Genomic DNA, 20,710 nt, shown 5'->3' on the forward strand with positions numbered 1-20,710 from the left:
GTTCCACTATATTCATAGCAGCATTATTTGTAATCCAGAACCTGGAAGCAACCTAGATGCCCCTCAACTGAAGAGTGGATAGAAAAAAATGTGGTACATATACACAATGGAGTACTATTCAGCAGAAAAAAATTAATGGAATCTTGAAATTTGCAGGGAAATGAACAGCACTAGAAGAAACCATCCTGAGTGAGGTAATCCAATCACAAAAAGACAAATGTGGTATGTACTCACTCATATATGGATTTTAGACGTGGATCAGGGTCGTGCCAGTCTACAGTCCCACTGCCAGAGAGTCTTAGAAACAGCAAAGAACCTAAGAGAGATATGTGTGATACCCCAGAGATGGGGAATCAGGCAAGATGTCCTGAGCGGATTGGGAGTGGGGGGGAGTGGGAGCTGGGATAAAGAAAGGGGGAGAAGAGGAAGAGAGAGGGTCATGATGGAGCAAGAAGGTTAAGTTGGAGGAAGAATAGAAGAGAACAGGATGAGAATACCATAATAGAGGGAGTCATTATAGGTTTGAGGAGAGATCTGGAACCAGGAGATCCCTAGCAATCTCCAAGGATGACACCAACTGGCAAACTAAGCAATAGTTGAGAGACTACCTTAAATGCCAATCCCTGGTAATGATTTTGATGACTACCTTATATGCCATCCTAGAACCTTCATCCAGTGACTGATGGAAGCAGAGGCAAACACGTAGAGCTAAACAGTGAACTGAACCCCTGGAACCCAGCACCAGAACGGGAGGAATGATGGGCAAAGGTTGTAAAGAATGGGCTGGCGAAACCAACAGAAACAGCTGACCTAAACAAGGAGGAGCTCTTGGACCCCAGACCAACAGCTGGGAGGCCAGCATGGGACTGATCCAGACCCTTTGAATGTGGGTGTCAGTGAAGAGGCCTGGACAACCTATGGGGCCCTGGGCAGTAAATCAGTATTTATCCCTAGCATACAAATGGACTTTGCGTGTCCATGCCATAAAGAGGGATGCTCTCTTAGCCTGGACTCTTGGGGCAGGGCCCAGGCCCTGCCCTCAAGGAAATGATAGACTCTAGATATCCCCCGTGGAGAACGGAGTGGGAATAGGGTGGAAGGCTGGCTGGGTTGGTGGGGGGGTACAGGAGGAGGGGAGAGAGAGGGAGCTGGGATTGACATGTGAAGCAAGCTTTTTTTCCAAAAAATAAAGTAATAAAAAACTCAATAAAATTATAAAAAGAAAAAGAAAGAAAATAAACAGATCCAACCCTTCATCTCTTAGAACTAGGCTATGAAACATTTATGTTTATATCCATAGGCAAATAGTACTCCCAAACTTACCAAGAGAAGGTTCTCTGTGTGGATAATGATCAATACAGAGACACTGCACTCACGGTGTTAAGAAAAAGTAACCGTTTATTGGTCAGTTCTGAATATGGCATTTATATTATCCCCTCTAAGACTCTGCAAATGTTATGGAAAAGGGGGCAGAGAGAATGTAAGATCTGGAGTATAAAGAGAATGGCAGTGAAATGCTATCTTCCAGGCAGAAATAAACAAAATAGAAGGTTGAGGATTGTGGTATGTTGGTGTTTGCCAGCATTCATCTATTCCCAAGGCAAAGTAAGGGAAGGAAAGGGGTGGGGAGCAGAAGAGAGAGGGGGAGTAGAGGGAGAGAGAAGAAAAACCAAAGAAAATATGGTTCTATATTATGTGTTTCTCATAATAAAGAAGACAGTTGAGGTGACCAACAAGCTATTGAGCACCCACACTAATAAATACACTAAGAAAACAGGAATTTAAGAATTAATTATTTGTCCTCAGTATGTCTATTAGTAATAATGTGGTATGGTATGAGAATTCAACACATGACACTTTATCAAAAGATAAAATGGATTTGTTCACCCCCACACACAGTTATCTCAAAACTTGTCATGACATAAGTGAGAACATTCCTTGAGTGAGAAGGAAAATACACAATATGGAAATGGGAGGAGTGGAATATTAATTAACTAACTAATTAATTAAACAATTGATTGAAAATGCTTTTTACTTGATACTGTTTCAAAAACATCTTGGAAGCTCCTAAATGTGATAAGATATCTGTGGGCACCTGTAGTCATTGTTTTTATCAAGTGGCTTAAAAAAATAAAATAGAATAGAATAGAATAAAATCCACACCCATCCTCTTGCTTGACATTCCAAAAAAGTTTGCAATCCTCCTACACTCTGCGTGATACCATCCTACGAAAGTTTCCCCAGCACGTGTGCCATTTGGCCAGAGGGGCTAAGGATGCCACCACCTTCCTCCTTCACTTTGACTCTTGCTGATCTTAGTCCTGTCTTTCTGGTGACCTAGTTATCGTTTCCTGCACACCAAGAAGAGACTTGACTCTGCTGAGTACAAAGTCACTCTTCAACATCTTGTCCCAACAAATGTTTTAGCTCTTGAATGTCTTCCGGGTCCCGGGAGTGAGTAACAGCCGCCTGGCATGATAGTACTTGAGCCACCAGATTCCCCAATCCACAAAATAATGCTCACACACAGCATAGCCAAACCACCCACTCACCAGGGTGTGATCAAAAAGGAGGATGGGGAGATGAGGCTAGTGGGAAGACAATGCCTGGGAACCTGAATGCAAATTAGCATCAGGCAAAGGACACAGCCAAGAGCAGAAGTGAACTGTCTGCTCCTTTGCCTGAGATACCTCAGCATCCCTTGGAGCCAGACATTCCAGTCATTCACTGGTGTCCAAAGGCACCTAGAGTGGATGAGATCCCCAGGAATCCATATGCTTGGGAACCCTGGGTGAGCAAGAGAAGCCTCACCTGTTCAAGGTCTACATAGGGCCTTCAGCTGCAACTCAGCTATCCTAAGGACCGTGTAGAAACCTCTGGCCTTATCTCCCACTGAGCCCTGGAGCTCTCCAGAGTGTCTTCCCCATTCCTGGAGCCACCAGCTCATTGTCTTTCTTAGGTGTTGTATCTTTGTAGCCTTTCTTAGACATTGTATCTTCGTTATCACTCAAGATGCTGTCTGCAGCTGGCTTTTCCAGACAAAGAGACAAAATAAGATGAGTGTTTACTGTGAACTCGCACAGGGCCTTTGTTTTCCACAGCAAGTAGTCACTGGCACCATCACATCCTTGTCTATTTAGCACCTCACAGAAGCTTCTCAGAGGTTCACATGTCTACACAGTGATCTAAACACACTGGATTACCCGCACCCTGTATCTGTTAGTCACTGATTATTTTTCACACTTTAACTCCAACTCACATTTCTCTCACCAACCTCTGCTGTCTGGTCTCAAGTTTCAGAATTCAACGTCTGTGTTAATACACTAAGTGACTTTCCATCCCATTCACAGAATCAAAGAATGTAGGATAGCAACATGAGGAACTGTCTCCAATGTTGTAGTTGGTTGGTTAGCTTGGGGGAAGAAAAAGATATTGGCATATTACACCAGGCCATCTTTCCTAATGGGGACTAGTTTTCTTTTTAAGCATGTCACCATTAAAAAAATTATACTACACTTACTTATTTAAGTGAATGCCACAACATACACGTGGGATCAGGCTACAACTTGTAGGAGCTATTTCTACCATGCAGATCCTGGGGATTGAACTCAGGTCATCAGGATTGGCAGCAAGCACCTTTACCTGTCATCTCACCAGCTTCTAATTCATTTTTAAGATGTCCACCAGTTACATAAACCATTAGAAATTCTCCATGTATTTTTTCTGGACCACTGTCATCACAATACTTCGACAGAAACAGCTTTCGAGAGGAAATATTTATTTTGTCTGTGGTTTCTAAGGGTTTAGTACAGTACATAGAGGGCGGGGCACTAAAGTTCAGTTCATGGGGACATCTAGTAGAGGTTGTTCAGACCACTGCCAACAGGCAATGGAGCAGAGAGAGTCCTCCATTAACCAGGAGCTGGCATAACTTCAAAAGCCCACCTCTAGTGGCTCTATTCCTGCCAGCTAGGCGCCATTCCTAAAGGTCCCCACAGTATCCCATAACACCTCCTGCAGGAGACAAGCATTAAATAAATAAATAAGTGTGTGAGAAACGTTTCAGACTCAAACCTTAACAGACTAGGTCAAATACTCAGATATGAAAATGTTAATGTGTGATTTTTCAACTTTTATTTCACTTTGTGCCAGAGGTGCTTTATTGGGGGGGCTCCAGCACTCATGGTGTCACAATTAGCTCTCTCAGAAGGCCCATTTCTCCAGAGGCTTCACTCTGGTTTTGTGCATGGAACTTGGCTCTTTCCTGGAGCCGGATCATGTTTTGCTTCTGGGAACTCTTGAACCAGTCTCCGCACAGGCAAAGCTGGCCAGAGCTACACGGTCAGTTCAGACCACACAGAGCTCAGGTCTAGGGAGGAGCCAGGGCGGTGTGAAGGGGAGCAGGGCAAGGCCCTTTATGGACTTTAGGAAGACTTCACTATGACATTACTGTGTAAGTGAGGTGGGGTTGGGAGAGAGGGACAGCATAAAGGACCAAGCCAGAATGAAAGGCCTTCTGAACATTATAGACTCAAATGGTTCCTGCCAAGGGCAGCCCTGGTGTCTCCCTGTGGACTCAAGGAACAAAGGTAGGTATCCTCACCAGGCAGTGTTCAATTTTAACAGAGAATTTTGTCAAGACCTTCCTATATATGCTGCATGTTAATTGTAATGTTATGGGTTTCACTGGGACATTACCATACATCCATGCACAGTGAGTACCTGATGTGCACTGCCACCCTGCCCTTCCATGTTCTCACTCAGCTTCTCCCTCCTCATGCTCCCCTTCCTCTTTCCTGATAGTACTGGGAGGGGGGATGTTTTGATTTAAGCAAGAATATTTTTCCCTTAAGCAAGAACGTTTTGCAGGAGCTAAACCTTAAGAACAAAATAGGAGAATCATAGTTGGGGAAATGTCATAGGGAGAATGAGATAGAGAGATTTTAGACAGCCATAACTGAATTTGAAATATAGAGAAAAGAAAAAATTAATGGTAATAGTAAGTCAGCATGGAGAGGGAAGGGACTCATTAGAGCCACCCCTAGCTGAGAGCTATTGGACGTTAATGGTCACCAGGGTAAGGGCAGTCAGTTTTCTTGAGTGAAGTAAGTGGATGACCTTATGCCCATATGCACACTGGCAACACTAATTGGATTTAGTGGGGTATAAAAGACAGATGATAGATAGATAGATAGATAGATAGATAGATAGATAGATAGATAGACGGATGGATGATAGACAGACAGAAGGATGATAGATAAAAACACAAGACATGAGATAAGGTTAGAAGGGAGAGACATGGAAGAGGGATTGTCCAAGAAGAGATGGGAGTTGAAGTAGAAGCAGAGGGGAAACATATTATCTAAGTACAGTGTATGCACATATGAAATTCCTGAAGAATAAATACAGTTAAAAAATAAAAACAATGGGGTAGTACAGTGTGTACACATATGAAATTACCAAAGAATAAATACAATTAAAAAAAATAAAAATAAAGGAAGTAGTACTGTGTGTGTGTGTGTGCGCGTGAAGTTACCAAAGAATAAGTACAATTTTAAAAAACAAAAATAAGGGAGTAGTACATTATATGCACATATGAAATTACCAAAGAATATGTACAATTTTAAAAAATAAAAATGAAGACATAGTTTGAAAGATTTCCTACATAATGCACTATGAAAAATGAAAAGCCATGACCTGCTTCTAACAGAAAGCCAACATTAAAATGAACTTTATTTGTAAAAAATTTAAATTTTTGTATTTTGAATTTACATATTTTTTCAGTGTGTGTGAATAAAGACTAGAAAAGATAAGCATCTCTGTCTTAAAGAGGCTCTAGTGGAGTCTTGGAATCATAAAATCTTAAGATCCAAGAAGAAAACCATCTCTTATGTGAATACAATGAAGCCTGGCAAGATTAAGTGACCTATGTAAACTTGTCACTAATTACTGGGATATTGGTCACCCCAGAAAACACTAATTTCCCAGTTAACTAATCTTGCTGTTCTAGTAGCTGAAGAATTCCTCCAACTCTTAACTCATTACCTACCAAAAGACAGTCTAACTGTCTAATAAGAGTAGGATGAAGACAGCAAGGCATAGCAAAATATTAAATGAATAAAGTTTTCTAAAAATAAAAATAGGCAGATCCTAATACCCCTTCTATATTTTCAGTTTCGCATTAGGCCTTGCATAGGATCAGTTTCCACTTGCTCTCAAGATGTCACCTCTGCTGGAGTTGAACTGGAGTCCTATGTCAAAATAAACATGACTACTCCGAGTTCTCTATGTAACATTTCATTTATATTTGCATTAAGTCTTTGGGTACATATATCTATTCCTCTCTTAGAGACAAAGAAACTAGAGAACTGAGCTACTTGTTTAAGGTTTCCCAGCTAATAATGACAGATCTTGGTTCTGAATCCATCCAGATCCACAGTCCACTTGGATCTATCGCACTTTCTGCTCATCCATGTGTCTACAGGGAGTGAGAAGAGGATCACTGGGCTCTGAGCATCTGAGCAATAAGTGCTTATTCCAGTTGGATTTCCATTGCTGTGATAAACACAATAACCAAACGCAACCTGGGAGAAAAAGATGTATTAATTTACACATCTCAATCACAGGCCATCATGGAGGAAAGTTGGGGTAGGAATTCAATCAGGAGCAGAAGCAGAAACCATGGAGGGAGACTGTTCACAGGCTTGCTATTTTATAGAACCCAGGTGCAGGTGGGTTTTTCATTGGGACTGTCAGCTCCCCAATAATGACACAGAGACTTATTATTAACTATGAAAGTTTGGCTGATAGCTTAGTCTTGTTTCTAACTAGTTCTTATAACATAAATTAACCCATTTCTCCTAATTTACTTTCTGCCTCATGGCTTTATAGCCTCATCTCTGTATTGTCCATCCTGCTTGCTCTCCATTTCCTGGTGACTCTGCCTTCTTCTTCCCTGCATCCTTTCTGCCCTCAAAACTCTACTTAGCTATTATTGGCTATTCGGTCTTTTATTAAACCAATCACAGTGGCACATCTTCAGAGTGTACAAAAACATTAGTCCACAGCACCCGGGACCATCTGCCCAGAAGCAGCACTGCCACTGTGAGCTTGGCTTTTGCACATCCATTATTAATTGAGAAAATACCCCCATGGACATTCCAACAGGGAAATCTGGTGGAGGCAATCCCTCAGTTGAGATTTCCTCTTCCCAGGCATACAAAGGCTAGAGTCATCAGAGAGGAAAGAGCTCAGTTGAGGAAAGGCCTCCATGAGATCTATCTGTAAGGCATTTTCTCAATTAGTGATCAATGGAGGAGGACCCATCCCATTGTGGGTGGGGCCGTCCCTGGCCTGGTGGTCCTGGGTTCTATAAGAAAGCAGGCTGAGCAAGTCAAAGGAAGCAAGCCAGTAAGCAGCTCCCCTCCAGGCATCATCTCCTGCTTCCAGGTTCCAGTCCTACTTGAGTTCCAGCCCTGACTTCCTCCAATGACAGACTATGATCTGGAAGTCTAAGCCAAATAAGCCCTTTCTCCCCCAACTTGCTTTTTGGTCATGGTGTTTTCCTCAAAACAATAGAAACCCTAACTGAAACACCAGGTGACTGTATTTTGTATCAAGTTGACAAAACTACCCACTGTAGCAATAAAGACCAAGTCCACATGACCAGACTGCTTCTGAACTACAAGTACAGTGGTGACCTAACTTCTTCCTGGACCCAAGGTTCTTGGCTGCTTTACTAGCCATCTAGCCTTGTAATCTTGCTTTTGTCTGTTGCTACCCAAGTTTTACTAACCGCCCATGGCATCACTTGGGGCGACTCAATCTTCCATACGGGCTTTGCTCTCCCTTTGTGTCCTTGTATCATAATTGTTTATCACTTAGGGAAGCTGGCTGCAGTATTTACAAACTGAAGGATTAACCTAATATTCTGGGGGGTACCTAGGAACTCCTAGAGATAGGCTTCAAGAATGTTCCCACACTCCTGCAGTTGTAACTAAAAGGTTGTGTGTGGGGGTTTATGTCCATTTTCGTTGAGAGTTGGCCCATAGCTTTTATTAGAGCTTTTAAGGAAGATAAAACTCCAAAGATCTGAAGAATTCTTTCAAACACTTCTTCAAATACTTGGATTTTCTTTGAATTAAAAAAAAGTAATAAAAGAAAGAAATAGAAAAAGCTAGGGTTATTCTCCTTGTTAATTTCCTCATTTTTCTGAAACACACAGTTGTACACAGAATTACTCTCCGTTGCTTCCTATAATAGAATTACAGAATTCCTGCTATTTGGGCTATGGATTTCCAGTCCTGGTACTTCCCTCTTTTCCCCATTTGGAAGCCTGTGCCCAACTGGGCCCATGCACCCCTCATTTGGAAACCTAAGTAATAAATGTTCCCAGGCTCTTATCTTAAGCTTTCCCCTCTGGGCCTGACTGAGCAAGTACTTTTCTAAAGCTGGGACAAATGCCAATCAGTTCTTTAAGAAAAAAATCCCCCAAAGGAAAACCCAAACCTATTGAGGAATGTGAAGAATGTGAACCCAATTTATTCTCCATGTCTATTTCCTCTATCGATTCCAGGCTTCAATATGAGACATAATGCTGATTTGAGATGAGAGTGGTGAAGTGTCGGAATCCATTGTCAGGTTTTAATGCAGTGAAGGATTTGAGTCATCCATAACTCAACACTAAAGCCAGACAGACACTAAGAATCTTACCTAAGTGTTAAAATTACTTCAATGCAGTCAAGAGAACTTTTATCTCCAAACTCTTCTTTATCAATGACTCTTAGGCACACATGCACATTTTTGTTATGTGAACTGACAATTTTCTAATTATCCACAGCAACTCTTCTAGCCCTGGAAACAGAAGCATGTGGGCATATTCATGGATTCAATTTTCCAACCCCTAATCCTAAAGTAGATAATACAGATGTGCAGGCTTGATTGTATAGCATCTGGACTGAAAATACATTCGTTTCTATAAAAGACAAAAAGCCAGTAATGACCAAGTTTGGAGTCATGTGCAACCAGCATAACACCTAAGATCACCACTGGCCTCACAGTAAGACTGTTTGCCAGTAACTGTGTCCAGGCTTAGAAGCATCTGAGACCCTGGCTAAGTATCAAACCTGTGTAGAAACTCTTGCTGGTTAGAAATCTCATAGCCTCCAAAACCAGGAACTCACCCACCTTGAAGGTCCTGTAAACTCTAACAAACCCACACCTCACAACGGCACCTCCTTCAGGAGACACTGATTGCAGAAACTGCCTCACGCTTCAGAGGGTACCACACAGTCACTGTCAAGCTGTGGCTACAGGTAACACACACTTCTATGATGTTGGAGGTTCACTTCACTGTGTTATATGGATCTAGAGATGAAACAAGCAAAAGGAGGCAAGATTTAAAAACAAAAAAGTTTGAGATGACAGCAATGAAGTCTGGTGGGTGAAGGGCAAGGCAGTCATTCTTGTGTCACAAGCCGAGGGTCTCAGGGTAGCACTTGACACAGGAGCAACTCCAAGTGGACATACATTAGAATCACCATTTACTTTGAGAATCAGAACATCCTGTAAGATAGCATCTTCTGAAATACAGAGAAATCCCACCTGTCTATTCACATAGTAATACACTCTTTCTTGCTGTTAAGCATTCTAGTTTGTTTGGGGATTTGTTTGATTTTTTTTGTTCATTTGCTTGTTTTTGCGCTGTGTTCCATGGAGAAGCCCAACCTAAGTGAGTACTGGCCCCACTTGTAGCATGACCAGCAACCTCATGTAAAGAATTCATTGTGGCTTCTTGGCTTTGACGCCTCATCCAATGGCTCATAAGTTCTTAATTTCTAGAAGGAATAAAAAAAGGAGGAACTTCCTTTTCCAGCAACCACACACTGCTTACATTCCTTTTTTAGCAAACCTTGGCCTAAGTGGTTTTCAAATATTAACTCAGGAAACATAAAGCTTCCAGGCTCGGGGATTTTGTACCCACAGTTTAGTCTCCTGTTTCTCAGAAGTATTTGGAAACTGTTCATACAGTCTCAGGATGCTTGTTTAAATGAAATTGTCTGACCCTGTTCTAAATCATTCTCCATAACTGGAGAATTTGTATATTATCCCCCATTTTACTGAGAGATGGACTCCAGGCCTAGATAACAAAACGTCCTAGAGCTAAGAGAAAACCTAAGTCTGCCTGGCTCTAGAACTCATGCCCCTTCAGCAACAACATAGTATAAAACTGAACTTAGGAGGAGGATGAACACACTGATGCTGCTACGATGTAATTTCAACAGCATTTTGTATCCTCCAGGCTCAAGACAACCATATAAGGCTCTGTTCTATCTCACACATCGCCCCTTTGAGACCAGTACATTTAGGAGTTGTACTATTCGGCAGTGAACCATACAGGCAAAGGAACATAGTACTAGAGCATTTTAAATGAAAGAAATAGGGGAACCCTATAATACTTAATATTATACATATATGTAATATATAATGTATAATAATAATGTGAGTATACAATGGAGAGGTGATCTACCAGGGAACAGCCAGGATGCTTGTTCCTGATGCTTGTTCCTGGGTTAACATGTTAAGAGTAAAATGAGAACAGGAACTCAGAAATCACAACAGAAACAAATGCTTGGGTTGGGCAAGGCAGCAGTGTTCCAGCAATTTCTCCACTTACCTATGGCCCATTATCACTTGAGATAATATTGGATGGCCTTGGTTAATTCAGTTTCACCAGATAACTTTGCCAGTATGTTTTCAGAGGCATTTCTATTTGCTGTTTCTCAAAGTGGAATATGATACATTTCTCGTGTGCATTTACCTATAGGGCTGTTTTTCTGTTCCTCAACAGACATCAACCCCCATCTTCTAAAACAAGAAACAATCAGCTAACTCTCTGTCAGTGGAAATGTAGACTGGCACTATCCTGATCAAGAACCTAAGAGAGATATGCATGGTACCCCAGAGAAGAGGAATGAGGCAAGATCTTCTGAACAGATTGGGAACACGGTGAGAGGTTGGGGGGAGTGGGAGCTGTGAACAAGGGGGGGGGGAGAGGAAGAGAGAGTAGGTCATGGGGGAACAGGAAGGTTGAGTGGGGGGGGTAGGATAGGGGGAGAACAGCATGAGAAATACCATAATAGAGGGAGCCATAGGTTAGAAGAGAGATCTGGCACCAGTGAGACCTCTAGTGATCTAAAGGGATGACACCAACTGGCAAGCTAAGCAATAGTGGAGAGACCACCTTGAAAGTCCATTCCTGATAATGAACTTGATGTCTACCCTATATGCCATCCTAGAACCTTCATCCAGTGACTGATGGAAGCAGAGGCAAACACCCACAGTTAAACACTGAACTGAACCTATGGAACCCAGTGACAGAGAGAGGGGAGCGATGAGCAAAGAATGGGCTGGCAAAAACAGCAGAGACAGCTGATCTGAACAAGGGGGAGATCTTGGACCCCAGACCGACAGCTGGGAGGCCAGCATGGGACTGATCCAGAGCCCCGAGTGTGAGAGTCAGTGAGGAAGCCTGGGCAACCTATGGGGCCCTGGGCAGTAGATCACTGTTTATCCCTGGTGTATAAATGGACTTCATGTGTCCATAACACAAAGAGGGATGCTCTCTCAGCCTGGACTCTTAGGGGGAGTGCCTGGACCCTGCTCTGAGTGAAATGACAGACTCTGGATATCTCCTATGTGGAAGGAAATGGGGATAGGGTGGGAGACTGGAAGGGATGGTGGGAGGTGCGGGAGAAGGGGAGGGAGAGGGAACTGGGATTGACATGTGAAGCAAGCTATTTAAAATTAAAGTAATAAAAAAGTTTTTTTAAAAAAAGAAACAATCATAAGAAACAGTGAGACTATGTTTCTTACATCCTCTCTCTGCCTTCACAACCGAAAACTCACTTCCTACTGAAGCAAGGCTGTGATTTCCCAAGGGGTCGAGGGATCCTGGCCATGCAGGGAAAATCATGTAACACACACAAAGAAAAAAAACATAAAAATGTGATTCTTGCTTTGCATCACTCTGCATTCTATGACCATGCAGTCTTTCCAAAAAGGCGGAAAGACCTTCACTTCTGCTGCACTCAAAACACAGGCAGCATTTTCACAATGGTTCTGCTGGCTTGTTCTTCTGCTTCCCATCGTCAGTCATTAAAAATAAAATGATGTCCTGGCCACACCAGGATCTGCAGATCAGCAAAACATGGAAGTACTCATGTGTGCTGCAACATAGGTGAAGATCCTCAAAAAATGAAGTTAAGTGGGGAAAACCAGACACAGCAGGTAACACAACAGAGCTGTCTGTTTAACGCACAATGTCCTTAGCAGGCACGTCCACAGATAGTCAGTACAGCAGTAGCTGCAGGAACTGGAGGCAGCGGCAGAATGGTACACTCCAAGGAGCATGGGAATTTGATCTTAATTCAGTTGTTTACACAAATGGTCTACTGGGCTGGCCAGATGGCTCAGCAGGTGACAGCCCTTGCTGCCAGGCATGAAGATCTGAGTTTAATGCCTGGATCCCTCACTGTAGAGGGAGAGAAGGAATCCTACAGGTTGTTCTCTGGCTTCCACACATGCGCCATAGCACACAATCACCCCACACGCAAACACATATGCACGTACACAATAAGTAAATGAAATGTAATTTTAAAAATTCAAAGCCGGGGGCTGGAGAGATGGCTCAGCAGTTAAGGGCACTGACTGCTCTTCCAGAGGACTCAGGTTCAATTCCCAGTACCCACATGACAGTTTATAGCTGTCTATAACTCCAGTTCCAGGGGACCCAACACCCGTGGTAAAACATCAATGCACATTTTTTTAAAAATCAAAGTCTACTGGGAAGTTCCTACATGTGTAGCTTCCCTGGGGCAGGAGGGCATTGGCTCTCCATCACCAGGCTGAGGAGAATCTTCTCTTCCTTTCTCGTTATTCCTCTTTTCTTTCTCCTGGAAACTCAGCTCCTCTGTGGAAAGTCACATCATTACCTTCTTCCTGCCATGCGCACAGAACTCCAGTCATCTCTAAGAAGGAAATGGCTTAGTCAGAGCATAGTTCTTGAATATCCCTAAAAGTCTCCTCGTTCAAGAAATGGTCATAGATGACATTCACACTCTTTTACCAGATCATTCAGAGGTTGAGAACACAGACAACTCCTAAAATTGCAGTGGGTCAGACATGGAAGATCGTAAGTCAATGGGAAGCACAGACAAGAGACCAGCAATTTTTCACAATTAATGGAAACTCTTTCACATTTCCCAGGTCTTGGATGCCTTTTAAATTAAAAAAAATGGAAAATGCTAGCTTCATTTCCTCTCCTACAATCTTTGTCTCTCTTTTACCTAGATCTGCAGTCGAAGGACATTTAAATATGGAAAAAATAAATCTAAGAAAAGTGACCTACTTCATGCAAGCTCAGCGATAGTTCCCTGGATCAGTGATTCTCAACCTGTAGAGACCCTCTGGGCGTTGCACATCAGATATCCTGCATATAAGATATTTACATTAAGATTCATAGGAGTAGCAAAATTACAGTTACAAAGTAGCAATGAAATGATTCCATAGTTGAGGATCACCCCAGTATGAGGAACTGAATTAAAGGGTCACAGCATTAGGAAGGTTGAGAACCACTGCTCTAGAGACTATTGAGGTCAATGAACACAACCACTGCTGTTTCCGAAACCGGAGTCAGATGGAATCAACACCTTTAGTTCCCTAGGAGAGCAGGGGACCAGACTCTCAATCTGGGACCTCTAATCCTAGAGCTCATCATTCATATACCCCACAAACTCCTTACTGCTGGTTTACTTTAGATCAAAACATAAAATGTCAGAATATGGGAAAGGTATAAAATTATTCATCACTTATAAAAAAAACAGACATTCACAATCAAAAGAAGAGTCTCGAAGGAAAACCCGGAGGTAATAGATACCTGTTCTTGGAAAGTAACTACTTAAACATAATGGTATGGACAGAGAAAAGCTATGCTTTCAACAAGGAGGATTTTATCCCACAGCCCAAGATCCTCTGTCTTCATTAGCCTCCTCCGTCCTTTAATACTAGGAGATAATTAATTATATAGAGAACAAACATGTCATTAGTTTAACACCCGGGACCAGAAATACCTTCAGAGAAGCAACTGATTTTGTAAGCAAAATGTTCTAAGTGGGAAAAGTCACCAGGAGCAAGGGCAGGCAGAGACAGAGAACTCTAAGGTGTTTTGTATTTGAAAAGCAACCAAAGTCTGGCTTTGACGAAAGCATTGGGGAGATGGATGAACATATTTGTACGCTCCAGGGAGAGGCACACAAGACACTATCAAACATGTGAGAAGAAACACAGCAGGCGTAATGTGTCCCATCTACTATCTTGTTGGCATTAGATCCTAGGAAGCAGGGCTATGCCCAGATAAACACACATGGCTAGGGAAGTGAACAGAGGTTCAGTGGTCTCTTGACAAAGTGTGCCTATGGGACTTGAATAGGCAACTGAAAAGTGTGAACCTCATTCACTCCACGCAACCTAGTGGCATGGGCCAAGGAGCAAGTAAATGCGACTCCTCCGATTCCAAATGTGGTCTTCCTCCCCTCTCTCCCCACCCCCTTCATCTTCTGATCTTTATTCTTTATTCAACATGATGAGTGTCTGTTATTTCTCAGAAGATGTCAAGAGAGATAGGGCCTAGAGGAGGACTCAGTAATGACCCCTAAACTTATACAGACTTAACTTATAATTTACAGCTGATGGAACAGAAGAAAGGGGCTTGGACCTGGCCAACTCTTTCAGTACATCATGAGCAACCAAACCCAAGTGCCTGGTCCCATGTAAATCAACTGGTTAATCTATTTCTCCTATTTTTCAGGTTCATACAAAAGAAATTCAAACTTAACCACTTAAAAACTCACCTGGCCTGCACTGGGCATTCAGCTGGGCAAAATAACTAAAGAACAACACACAGATGGGTAGATCTGAGAGCAGTTAAAGAATTCCAGAAATGAAGATGCTCTGAGGAAAATACCCATAACCTAGAGCCAGGTGGAATTAGCAGATAGCATCATGGCTGTGTTAACTGTAGGAACAAGCAAAGAGAATTAGAATGATATGAAGAGATAAATGAGGTAATAAGATGATGATATGAAAATGAGCTTTGTCTAATAAAAAATGCTTCATTTGCTAACAGGTTGATCACTTCAAGGATTTTCAAAGGAGCCTTTGCTTTGAGAAGATAACACTTCAAAGCACTTAATCTTGGCTTTTAGAACGGTTATGTCAGTCTCATAGTTTGCAAATAGGCTCTGCCCTTGTAAGCATTTCCCCTGACTAAACATGAACCTCTGAGTCATCAGTATGACCTGTGTTAAAGGCTGGGAAATAAAGCATACTGAAGATGCTTAGGTCCTAATCCCTGAGGCTCATGAATGCCACCTTACCTGACAAAAAGGACTTCGAAGATCCAATTAAGGGTTATCTTGGCTTGACAAAAAGGGCATTGCAGGTCTGATTGCAGATCTTGGTGTGTCAGGGCGGACCCTAAAATTCCATCACGTGTGTCCTTATAGGGGGAGGCAGCTGGAAGCCTACCTATTGAAGAAGAAAAGGCAGAGGTGATCATGTAAGCCAAGGTTGGGAGGTTCTGAGTCAAAGACAGGCAAAACCTCCAGGTGATAGAAGAGGCAAGAAGGCAGATGCTGCCTACAAGAGGGTTCAGTCCTGCTGTGACAGGACTTCAGTCCCATGAGACCAGCGCGGGACCTCTGGCTTATGGTATCACGCGAGAGCAGACATGGGTCATTTGTGCTTCTTCATATACTGTCGAGAGGAGATGAGCGGAGGTGGTAGATGGGATGAATTTGTTTTGTCTTGTAGATGCTATCAAAGTAGTTATGGGGCTGGAAGTGTGGTGGAGGAAAGCCCCCGACCTCTAGTTTGTCCCCTGAGCACTTACTCTCCGTCTGCTGGCATAGTACTCCACAACACCTTTCTCACACTGCCTCACCAGAGACCCTAGGCATGCATCCAGGGCCTGAAGGACTTCAGAATGAATAAATGAAGTTAGACTGTAATGTTAGTGTATTGTTGATACACTTCCAAACAATTTCTTATACTCTTCATTTATCATTTCAATTATCCTCTTTCTAGTTAAGTAAACCTTGTGTATGTTCTCAGTATGTTCTGATATACACATACATTGTAAAATGGCTAAATCAAGCTGTCAAACTATATACATTACCTTAGTAGTTACCTTTTATTTTATCATTTTCTGATAGGAACAGTCTCTGGTACTTTCAAATATACAGTATATAAGGCTTTGTTTTGGCATAGGTTGGGAGTTCAGGGATGTTAATTTGGTTCTAAAAAGACAAATAAACAAACAAACAAAAACAACATGGTCTCAGTCTGTCCAGGTGTAGCCCAGGCTAGATCAATATCATGAGCCCCCTGCCTCAGCTTCCCAGGTCTGAGACTCTAGATGTGAATTACCACATCCCACCAACTGTAGTCACCAAGATGTTCAATAGATCTCTTGAACATATTCCTCATGTTAGCAGGGTCTTTGTACCCTCCTGCCAACATGCTATTTTACATTGAAAACATCAATAGGTTAGTAATATGGATTTTCTCATGAACTCATCAGGAAAGGAAGACCACGGCCCAGGTGGTCCCCAGAACTCATCTGTTGAGATCTAATTGCCAATGAGCTATAAGTAGGAGGTGAACCTTTGTAGGGTGAGAGGTTGTATCCTCTGTAAGTATAATTAGTGCCCCCATCACAGAGTCCATGAGAGCTCGTCCTTTCTGCCATACCAGGATTTAGTCAAAAGTCTTTGTCCAAGTGAAATGAGACTCCCAGGCACTAGATCTGCCAATACCTTGATCTTCAACTATTCAGTCTTCATAACTGTGAGAATAAACATCTATGGTTTGTAAGCTAGCTAGCCCATATTGTGTTGTAGCTGGGCAAATAGACTAAAGCAGGGACAGTTACAGAGTTACACTATTCTGCATCTTATGCTTCTAGGCTTTTCTTTGGAAAGTCTGGTGCCAGATTGTCCCTGGGGTGGGACTATATATTCCAACTATCCAAAGGTGTAGAACTTACAGGCAAGTCCAAGTTTTTTACATTGCCATTGGCAAAGTTTACTCTTAAGAAACACAAAATGTCTCATCCAGGAAGCCATTATAAGTTGGAGGAGAGATTTGGCACTAGTGAGATCTTCACAGACCTACAAGAATGACACCAACTGGCATTACGGCTACCTTAAATGCCCTCCCATGATAATGAGATTGATGACTACCTTATATGCCATCCTAGAACCCTCATCCCGTGGATGACAGAAGCAGAGGCAGACACCCACAGTTAAAAAAACGAACTGAACCCCTGGAACCCAGTTGCAAAGAGGAGTGATGAGCAAAGGAATCAAGACCAGGCTGGCAAAACCCACAGAGGCAGCTGACCTAAACAAGGGGGAACGCATGGACCCCAGACTGATGACTGAGAGGCCAGCAAGGGACTGATCCAGACACCCCTTGCCCCCTGAACCTGGGTGTCAGAGAAGAGGTCTTGGCAATCTATGGAACCTTGGAGAGTAGAGCAGTATTTATTCCTGGCATACAAATAGACTCTGGGAGGCCATTCTACATGGAGGGATGCTCTGCCAGCCTGAACACATGAGGGAGGACCTAGGCCCTGCCAGCGATGATATAACAGACTTGAAAATCCCTCGTGGAAGCCCTTACCCTCCCTGGGGAGTGGAGGGGGGAATGGAGTGGGGTGGGGAGTTGGGAAGATTGGGGGATCAGGGGAGGAGGTGGGGAGAGGGAACTGAGAGTAACTTGTAAAAAGTTAAAGAAAAAAGAAACACAATCTAGTTACAAAAAAATCACAAAAGACAAATCTCATAATGTTTTATATATGTTTATGATTTGGTACTAGATCACATTCAGCTATCCTTGGCCAACTACAGCCCATAGACCACAGGTTGGACATGCTGGGAGGCTGGTGCCTGACCAGATTCCTACTTCTAATTTCTGCTTTGGGACCCTGGCATCAGAGCCTGGCCATCAACATTAGCCTTGGAAGACAGGACGTATATCAAAAGCTCCCTGAGCATTGCTCAGCATCAGGAGCTCTCAACACATTCCCCTATCCTTAATTGTGAAGAGCAAAGTAGTAGCATTTCAGAAGGTAAAGGGCATGCAGGGAGATACCATACCTCTTGGTATCTTCATCATGTAATGCTTACAAAGTTCCTCCACTCTATCTGAAGATCTGAAGATGAGAAATATCATCTTGTAGCTAGAAGATCTATGAAAAGTGGAGAGATATTGGTACTTCTAGACATTAAGGAATGATACTTCATCCCAGGCCAACCAGCTCTTCTTGCTATTACAAGTATTTCAGAAGCTACCAAACTACTTCCAGTTTTGTTAAATGATGTCATGTTTCAAAACCAATGGAGAAACTGATTCAAGTAGCATTGTAAAACCACAGCACCTATTTCAAGAAAATGTGAGGTGACATGCTTTGTCCACGCTGCCTGAGTTTGTACCTCATTTCAAAAAAAATTAACACCCAAGAAAAAAGTATAATATAAGTCATTAGAGATAATTATTTCTCGGGGTTTCAGACATCTCAACTGGCACTGTGGTTTTTCCAACCAAAACTAGAATCAGCGTTGAAAATGCTTTTACCAAGATTTTGTTTTGTCCCGAGGCAAAAAGGAATGTGCTAGAAGATATCAGGGTTTTGTGGCTGGGGTGTGTGAATAGCAAGCAGCTTTGTCTGTCCAACAGCCCCTCTTAAATATATAATATATATGTATGTATATATTAAATATATATTTCTTTAGAGTAATTCCTTCTTCTTCTTCTTCTTCTCCTTCTTCTTCTTCTTCTCCTTCTTCTTCTTCTTCTTCTTCTTCTTCTTGGTTTATTGAGACAGGGTTTCTCTGTGTAGCATTGAAGCCTGTCCTGACACTTGCTCTGTAGACCAGACTAGCCTGGAACTCACAGAAATCTGCCTGCCTCTGCCTCTCGAGTGCTGGGATTAAAGGCGTGTGCCACCAACACCCAGCTTTTTTGAGGGGGGGGGATTCATTCTTGACAGTCAATCTGGTACTACCAACTAAGGGGCACTGGTTGATTCCCCCAAAGAACACAGTGGGAGTTAGGGGTGTATAGAGGTGTCTCAGACTGGGCTAACAACTGTGAAAAAGCTGTTTTGCAGAGTGAGGGGATCCCCAGACATCTTACAAGTCTTTGCCCTTCACCTGCTTTTCCCGGGGATAACTTGCCCCATGTCCATTTTCCTGGCAGCCACCAGGGAATTTATGTAAAATTTAAGTCTCTTTACATGATCAAACCTCTTCAATGATTTCCCATGAGCCCAGCACACAGTCCAAGCCCCCTTACCAGCTCCTCCAAGGTCTCCAATAATGTGACTCCTTCTCAATATCCCAAAAGAGCCCATTTGTTACCTCTCCTCGAATAGCTCAAAAACTGTAGTCTTTGTATATTGGCACAGCTGTTTCCTTTGCTCGCCCAGAACAATCATCATTTCTATTCCAATTCAACCTCTTCCAGGGAGCCATGGACTGCTAATTCACCTTCACTAGGCACCTCCTTTATTGCACTGTACCACTTCTGACCAGTAGGTGGCAGTACGGGGTTGTTTTTCAGGGCTCAATTCCATCTTGGGCTCTGCAAAACAACTGGTTAAAGGAGCCCTTTCTCAAGCTGCCTCTTGCTTCTGTGTGCCTTGTTTTCCTTCTCTGTAAAGCATAGATAACAAAATCTGTTCCGTAAGATTTGTGTGTGTGTTATATGAGACAATATAAACAAGCTCTAAAATTCCCACGATGAAAGCTCAGTTTGAGAGACGTGCTGTTATATAAATCTGTGTTTAATGTCAGTCGCTCCTAGCCGACTGTGATTAACCTTTCATGTTTAAACATGAATAACAGAAAATCCATTGCACTTCACAGGAGTCTCTACGTACCATCCCCAGGGTTGAATATTTATCAGAGTATCTGAGCAGTTTCCTGGCGAGCTGTAAAACTCCCTTTGTCAGTTGTCTGTTTAAAGCATGTGTCTTCTATTTCTCTTCCTCGCACTAATGTTTCCAGCTCAGGGATCACACCTTTTCCCGCATCAAAGCCCTGTCTGGATGACAATAACCCACATGTTAAAAAAATGAATGAACACTCTAGCCTAGGTTACCAAAGTTGTGGGGGAGGGGATCAAAACTAATTCTAGGGCATCCTTACCTTGGATCCTGCTCATCTGCACACCCGCTGTACCTCCTCTTAGTATGGCTGTGCCCAGTTGTGGCTTCTGGCTAGTAGACACTTGCTCTAGGACAGGCAAAACACTACCTTCTCTTCATCATTCATGTCATGAATTACTGTTTGATCCTTCCTTGTGGGGACACCAGACCTTGAGCAGAAACCCACTTCCCCTTTGGCCTGGGAGCAGGCATCTGTGTAATGTTTACTGAAAACAATTCAGTGCTTTAAAGCTCTTGATAGGGCTCAGATAAGGGCTCGCTCACTGAGATACCATGACTTTCACACCCCCTACGGCTAGATGCCTCTTCCTGTCCCCGCCCCCTGCGGTGTCTCCCCGATTCTGGGGCCGGAGATTATTCCTCCTCCATCGCATCCCCCAACTCACTCAAACCACTTCTCTTTACTATGTTCATTGTACC

At 42.8% G+C, this 20,710-nt stretch overlaps 2 long non-coding RNA genes across 2 annotated transcripts; both read right to left on the bottom strand.

The window, feature by feature from the left end:
* Nucleotides 1-3,761: 3,761 nt before the first annotated feature.
* Nucleotides 3,762-10,281, bottom strand: LOC121142773. Its single transcript, XR_005879868.1, has 2 exons — nucleotides 8,713-10,281; nucleotides 3,762-4,014 (listed from the first exon to the last, which is right to left on the bottom strand). It is a non-coding gene; the product is annotated as an uncharacterized LOC121142773 (long non-coding RNA).
* A 2,449-nt stretch (nucleotides 10,282-12,730) lies between these two features.
* On the bottom strand, nucleotides 12,731-20,483 carry LOC121142619. The gene is made up of 8 exons (XR_005879644.1): nucleotides 20,271-20,483; nucleotides 20,003-20,166; nucleotides 18,219-18,310; nucleotides 16,235-16,355; nucleotides 15,435-15,585; nucleotides 14,910-15,073; nucleotides 13,409-13,489; nucleotides 12,731-13,028 (listed from the first exon to the last, which is right to left on the bottom strand). It is a non-coding gene; the product is annotated as an uncharacterized LOC121142619 (long non-coding RNA).
* Between the last annotated feature and the right edge of the window lie 227 nt (nucleotides 20,484-20,710).

The sequence above is a fragment of the Mesocricetus auratus genome, unplaced genomic scaffold (genome assembly GCF_017639785.1).
Source record: "Mesocricetus auratus isolate SY011 unplaced genomic scaffold, BCM_Maur_2.0 Super-Scaffold_100010, whole genome shotgun sequence".
Taxonomy (NCBI): Eukaryota; Metazoa; Chordata; class Mammalia; order Rodentia; family Cricetidae; genus Mesocricetus; species Mesocricetus auratus.